Genomic DNA, 7404 nt, shown 5'->3' with positions numbered 1-7404 from the left:
GTCAGTAATTTTCAGCGATGACACAAATATCAGATCAAGTAAAAAAGGAGTGGAATTTGGAAAGGAGTGAGTTGCAGAAAGAGGCAGAACATTTAAGTTAGGACCATTGATGATAGAAGATAGGCGTAATGATCGAGTATCGTTCTTGAGAAGGCAAGTATTAAAGTCACCCATCACCACGGTATGAGTGTACAAAAGAGTAAATGTCTCTAGCAAGTTCTCAAAAGATAGAAAGTAATCAATATTCTGCGACGGACAATAGTATACACCCAGGAGTTACTCCTGGGTGTATACTATTGTTTGTTATTGTGTTGTTGTTTTGAGTGAGAGAGAACAACTTCAATAAAAAGGCTCCCCAACTGTATTCGAATTAGAGGAGCTTACAATAGAAAAGAGTATATGTGGTCTCAGATAAATGGCAACACCCCCACCAGTTCTTGCCATACGATCATTACGGATCAGATGGAATCCAGGAAGGGAATATACTGTCGAAGGCAAACACAGCTTAAGCCAGGATTCAGAAACTAAAATTGCATGTAAATTTTTAATTTGAAAAGAGGATAACATGTCCGGATAATGTGCTGGAATACTCTGCGCATTTATATGTATAATGTTAAATTATTTACAACGTCGGAAAATTGGGAGTCAAGGGAATCACAAAGAGAAGGAGGAATACTGTAAAAACTACAGTCAGTGTTCGAGTCATCGGTTTCGAGTCATCAATAATAATAAGTATATTACACAATAAATGAAGAAATAAATAAGTAATAAAAATTATTTGTACCTATAAGACTAATGTAGCATGTCCATAACCCGCCAGTTAGCATATCAAAAGAAACAATCAAAAAGGAAGTTTCATTTAAGGTCAACAACAGAACCATAGTAACTAACAGAAATAGGAGAAGAAAAAAAAATACACAAGCTAATAAAAAGAATACAAAAGTTAATAGTGTAAAATAATATCTTTCTTCTCCCATAATATTCTTAATAAATTTTTAATCTACAACAGACATTGGCATTCAACATTGACATTTGACAATGACAAGTAGATGTATTCAACGACGCGAGACACTTAACATACAAAACAAAAGAGTAGATATTAAAAACAAAGCAAACTACAGAAAATAATAACAATTAATAAGGATAAATATCGCAAGAAAGTTAAAAAGCAACTATAACTTTTTAATCATCCTTTTAGTGCGTGAAATAATCACCTTGTCACCTTTAGACTCGGTAGTCTTCATCTGAACGGGAGACTTCACATTCGACGAGCATTGAATAGCATTGAGATCCGACAAACATTCGACTTTATGCCGAGTATCATCTTGAGCTATGATATATATAAAGCCATCCCGTGTCCAGCATTTGTCAATACCGAAACGAGATCTTGCTTCAAGGAAGACATCATGCCTACTTTTTGTTAAAAATTCCGATTGCGTGACTCCAGTTCCTTTAAATTTTGTTTTGGCAAACCATATTTTATCTCGCATCGTGACGTCACAAAACTTGACTACAATAGGTCTAGGCTTCTTATCATTAAAGCGACCTAAGCGGTAGGAATTTTTTATACATGTACTGGAAAAATTCGGCAGAAGTAGATGTTGAACTACGAGACCAGTGACGCGGGATGTTGTTTTCTCCGACTTCGTTTCTGGTACTCCATGTAAAAGAAGCATTCTTCGTCTTCTACGCATTTCCTGACGATCCATCTCTCTTGCGAGAAACTCAACTTGTCGCTGCAATGTATTAAGTGCAGAAATAATAAATGACTTAAAAGTCGTAAATTCTGAAGCCAGAGAAGAAGTTGTAGTAGGAAGATTTTTGTAGATCTTGCTGGAACTCATTCATTTTGTTGTTAAGCAATTCTGTCATGGCAGACAAAGACTCTTTAATGGTTTCCATAATGTGCTGTTGTGATGTGGTAGTGATGATATAGAGTGAAATTATACAGGAGAATACTTGGTGAGGGGTAATGAGATGCTACATATGTTTAATCTATAATAACATTCACTTAAAACAATTTTTTAAATAAAAGTTTATGAGAGCAAAAAAGGTTGACTATATTGATTTACTCCTACCCGCCAAAAAAAAAACACATACATATTAAACATATTTTATTCATTCATTTATTTAAGTCACTTCAACAATATATGACGAGCCGGTTGGCGTGGTTGGTGGATGCTTACCTTCACGCCGAAGGTTGTGAGTTCGCTTCACACCCAGGACAGATATTTGTCTGCATGAACATGTCTGTTTGTCCTGAGTCTGGGTGTAATTATCTATATAAGTATGTAATTACAAAAGAAAAATAGTATATGTAGGATATCAGTTGTCTAGTTTCCATAGTACAAGCTTAATTTGGGATCAGATGGCCGTGTGTAAAAAATGTCCCAGTATATTATTATTATATAACATAATGCTAAACATGTATTGTAAGAATAATTAAATCAATTAATTAACTAATATGTTGAACTTCTTTGGTTATCTATGTTGCTAAGTTATTCATTCGATATTAATATCAAACAATACCATTGCTTATTCATTTTGACACACGAACTAAATACACGGTAACCAAATAATTGAAGACAGACATACATAGGAAAGTATCATGTGACGTGTAGAATATTAAGTAATTACTTAATACAAATTGGTAATTGAATAAACGATTACAGTAACAGTAACAGCCTGTGAATGTCCCACTGCTGGGCTAAAGCCTCCTCTCCTTTTTTAGGAGAAGGTTTGGAGCCGAAGGTTGAAGGTTTATTAAACCGCGCTGCTCCAATGCGGGTTGGTGGAATACACATGTGGCAGAATTTCGGTGAAATTCGACACATGCAGGTTTTCCTTCACCGTCAAGCACGAGATGAATTTTAATAACAAATTAAGCACATGAAAATACAGGGGTGCTTGCCCGGGTTTGAACCCACGATCATCGGTTAAGATTCACGCGTTCTTAACACTGGGCCATCTCGGCTCGAATAAACGATTGGTTACTATATTTCATCCTCTTCTTTCTGTTAGTTTGTTAATTATATATGAACCAATAGCATCGCCTGTGTTGAATTATTTATGTAATCTTTTCAGTACTTTCCGTTATGTTATATTTACTTGGTGGACTCATAATCGCTACCGCCAAAAATATATTTAAATCGCTGTGTTTCGGTTTAAAGTCTGAATTTGTATAATTTCTGATACAAGGAACATTGGCATTGACGTTGTCACTTATTATCAATTTGTCATTTGTCCATCTGTTATTCTAACTATCATGTAAATAAATAGGAATCATTAAAATGATAAATGGTTTATGAACGTAGTGACTAAACTAATTTTATCATTTATTATAATATATATTTTTTATACTATGTCATATATTCATCAATACTATATAATATATCTGCTAATATAATTAAAGTATCGCAGCGCTTTATATCAGCAATTATAGAAATCAAAGCGTAAAAAACAAACAAATAAATTCGCATTCACATTTATAATATTGTTAGGATTCGAGGATCCGATGGGGCGTGGCCTAGCGGTGCGACTTGATCACGTGGTGGTCATCACAGTGAGGACTGGCCCTGCTGAGCTCATCGGCCGGCCAAGCTGGCTTTAAGACACTTCTGCTTGGATTCTTGGTTGTGGCGGATATCTCATAAATAATATTTCAGTTGATCAGTTTTGATTCCTTTGTTCTATTTGTGTGTGTAAATTGTACGTGTCGATCTAAATTTACTTTATTGTTGTGAAGTTGTTTTGATTTATCTCTTTTTAAAAACCTATTTTTATCTCGATTTCTAATAATATTAATAATGATCGATGGGATGCTCTTTGTTCAAATAAGTTATTTGAGTTTAAGATTGAGTTTCCACTAAAATCATTGGCAATTTTCATTTTTTAATCCGCTTCTTCCTTGTTTTCATCATTTTTGTTTATAACTCAAGATAATTACAATTTTTGTCACAAAATTTTTCGACAACAGAAGTTGTAATATTCTCTTTTGAGGACGCAGCTTAATAAAACATTATATGTTCAGATATTCACAGCAGTAACCGAACGGCCTGTTCGTCGGTATGGCATCAAGAACGGCGATGCAGAGCTATACAAGGTGTGAAGTATCATTTCTCAAACATATCTACTCGCAGATATTATTTTTATCAATAAAACCAAAAACCATATAATCACTGACACATCCTCGTGAGAAACTAAATGATGAAGTTCACTTTACATGACTCGTTTAACTTTAAAATGGACGAGTCCTAAGAATTCAACAACAATTTGAAACCCGACCCTAACATTATGAATGAAGCCCAACCATAAAATTATTTCATGTAGGCAGTTTCACTTGTTATTTACTAGTTCCATTGGTCAAAGTGTTGTACATGTTTATGTTTTGATGTTATTTGTATATAAACCATATAATCTGTTCTAAGGACTTGCTTTTACCTGTATGTCTACCTCCTGATGCTTTAAGTTAATCCTTACTCACTTATGCGAGATAATAAAATGGACATGTCATGTCATTATTACAAACAGTTTGATGAGTTCTAAGATGAAACACGCCTAGAAGATGCCTATTTACTGTTGATAATGTATCTGGATTATACAGCTCATGGTAAAAACCTTTCTGAAGGAAATTTCACAACTTGTATAAGTGTATTATAAATGAAATGTGTACTCTTATGCACACTATTAAAAATATAAATGACGATTAAAAGTAGGTAACAAATAAAAGTAGGTAAAAAATATATTTACTATCTATGTTAGTATGTAAATAAATATTCGTATATTAAATAATCGTATAATATATTTTTTATAATAAAACGTATAAAAAGTAAAATTTATGTTCAAGCGTTTGTTTGTTTGTTTAGCTAAAAAACATTTTTATCGAGCAAGAATAAATAGAAAAGGAAGAAATATACAGGCTACAACAAGCACAGCGGACTAGCTAGCTAGCTTGAAATTTGAAATTTGGCACGTTTTCAGCGATAAAATTGTGAAAATCTAACATTTTTCATTTCAAGTCATGTCAAGACGTTACATGCCTCAATCTCCTTCTTGAGGCCCATATGAGTGGGTGCTTCAAAAGCCAAATATCAATATTGTATTTTTTAATTTCAGTTGGAAGATTGAGTGAGAGTGAGCGAGCAGTGTAATTACAGGCAAATAGGCCAAAACATCTTAAGCTATAACCTTGGTTGCGCAATGACGATGTAAGGAGTTGTTTATTTCGTGAATTTGTGCAAAGGTGAGTCAATAGATAGCTCATTTGCTCATCGAGCTTCCTAAAATAATAAAAAACAAATGTAAATTGCAATATGTACACTTAATCTTACACTTAAATATTTAATATAGTATAATAAGTAATAATAAGCATATTTATAATATAATTATATGTATATTTACAAAACGTTACTAACAACACTTACATACATACTAACACTTACATTAAATTTCGATGTACTATTTTGTTTGCAATTTACGCAGATTGTCACCATTTTTTTTTTCTTCACTCACCTAACAGTACTAATTCAATATAATTCGTCTGTTGAAATGCTGTGAGAACCTTCACTTTTTCTAGTAGTAGACTATAACGTTGTCGTCAAGTGTATAAGACTATCCATAATATACTCGCATATTTTTACCCGTAACAACCATATACATGTCAACATAGAGTGAGATGTAACTTACTTCTCCTGGCGCAACTCCTGAAAGCTAACTCGTGTATCTCTAAGAAGGCAAGTTGTTCATACCTCATCCATATATATTAATTAAAGTTCGTCCGTCTGTACCAGTTGCTATAATGTGAAATCTCATTTACTCCGCAAGGATTTCATTTAAACTTGGACTATGTTATATTACCAGTCATATTTGGCTTACTGCCAAAAAAAAGTAATCACAAAATCTTGGCCCGATAGATGGCGCTGTAACGTGAGCGAAAAAAAAATACAGTTATTATTTTTTTATTCATTCATAGGATATCTTTCACTTTCAAAAGTTGCTTTTTTTTGTATTAAATATTTTCTAATATGTTGTTTTTTTCTAACCTGAATTTAGTATTCAGGCTTAAAAAATACATACTGTGTACGTTCTTGGTAAAATTATGAGTAATAATTATAAAACGTCATAGAATCAATTGAGCTCTTATATCGCTTAGGTGTATCTTATATATTTTATCTATGGCAACAAATATATAATATTATGTTAGTATTTTCAAAAAGCCTTTTACTGACATTAATAGACTGGCGTAGATAATGAAATATTCAATTTTGAGCTTAAGTACGACCTCTTTGAGACTTTAGCCCGTGAGTCATAACCCCAATGGATGAATGCAAAGATTTTACAATTCAAATGCTAATCCTACAAAGACCCTAGGACCTAATGGTTTACGGAGGGTTTCGTGCGAACAAGCACGTAATAAGTAAGGAATTCCAATAGAAATTTGGCAGCTAAAGGACCTTTAATATATATTAATAAATATATTTTAAATTATTATTTATTGTTTTTTATAAAAAAGTCAGGTACTAACATTTAAAATCTCTCTTGTGCCTGTAATTGCTTTGGCTGCCTCAACTTAAAACCGGTATTAGAATAAATTATGAATGAATGTTGACTATCCGAATGGGCTTACACAAAGCCCTACCAAGCTGGCTGAAACTTTTTATACGCTTAAAACACCTAGACAAAGAAGAGACTACGAAGGTAATGTTCATTAATTTACTGGCACTTTATCTCCTATAAATAATGATATAATATAATGACACATACATTTCTTAACTGTCATTATTTTTTTTAAATATTAAAATGTGTTTAAATATAAAAACATCGAATATAATATTTTAAAAAGTCGCCTTATGGCGACTACAATGGAATATTTTATTACTATTATTAAATATTTAAAAGCCCGTCTCTAAATCCGATAAGGATTGCTTACTTAAAGGCGCCGGGTGGTTAGTAGCGTATGGATAGACAACACACTTTGAAATGGTATTAGTTTACACATAAATATACACACACTTTAGTAAATTACACACATAGCAAAATTAAGTGTGAGTGCCCGTGGATCGATCACTGTCTGGGTGCAAAGCGCTGGCCGATCATGCGTTAATGCACGTACTTTTAGCGCAAGCTTCAATACTGTGTACTATTTCGGAAGATGATGTAGGGAGTTTCATTTTTATAATATATATTTTTATATAAAATTCATGGTAGGCAAACATAAGGTTTATTAATGCATTCGGTATTGTCAGCCTCGCAAAAACATATTTAATATTTTAAAACCACGATATTATAGCGCTCAGAGAAAACCTCAAGTCGAAAATCATAACACAGCTTTTATATACGCAAGAATTATCATGATGGACATTTCGACCAACCATCGAATAAGTGTGGTAATTGTCCTTTTGGAAA

The 7404-nt window shown here is 32.9% G+C and overlaps 1 pseudogene; it reads right to left on the bottom strand.

The window, feature by feature from the left end:
- Nucleotides 1-1012: 1012 nt before the first annotated feature.
- On the bottom strand, nt 1013-2022 carry LOC126771352 (uncharacterized; annotated as a pseudogene).
- Between the last annotated feature and the right edge of the window lie 5382 nt (nt 2023-7404).

Source organism: Nymphalis io, chromosome 10 (assembly GCF_905147045.1).
Source record: "Nymphalis io chromosome 10, ilAglIoxx1.1, whole genome shotgun sequence".
In the NCBI taxonomy this organism is placed as follows: Eukaryota; Metazoa; Arthropoda; class Insecta; order Lepidoptera; family Nymphalidae; genus Nymphalis; species Nymphalis io.
The sequence above is the reverse complement of the archived record's forward strand: the minus strand, read 5'-3'. Positions and strand labels throughout refer to the sequence as shown.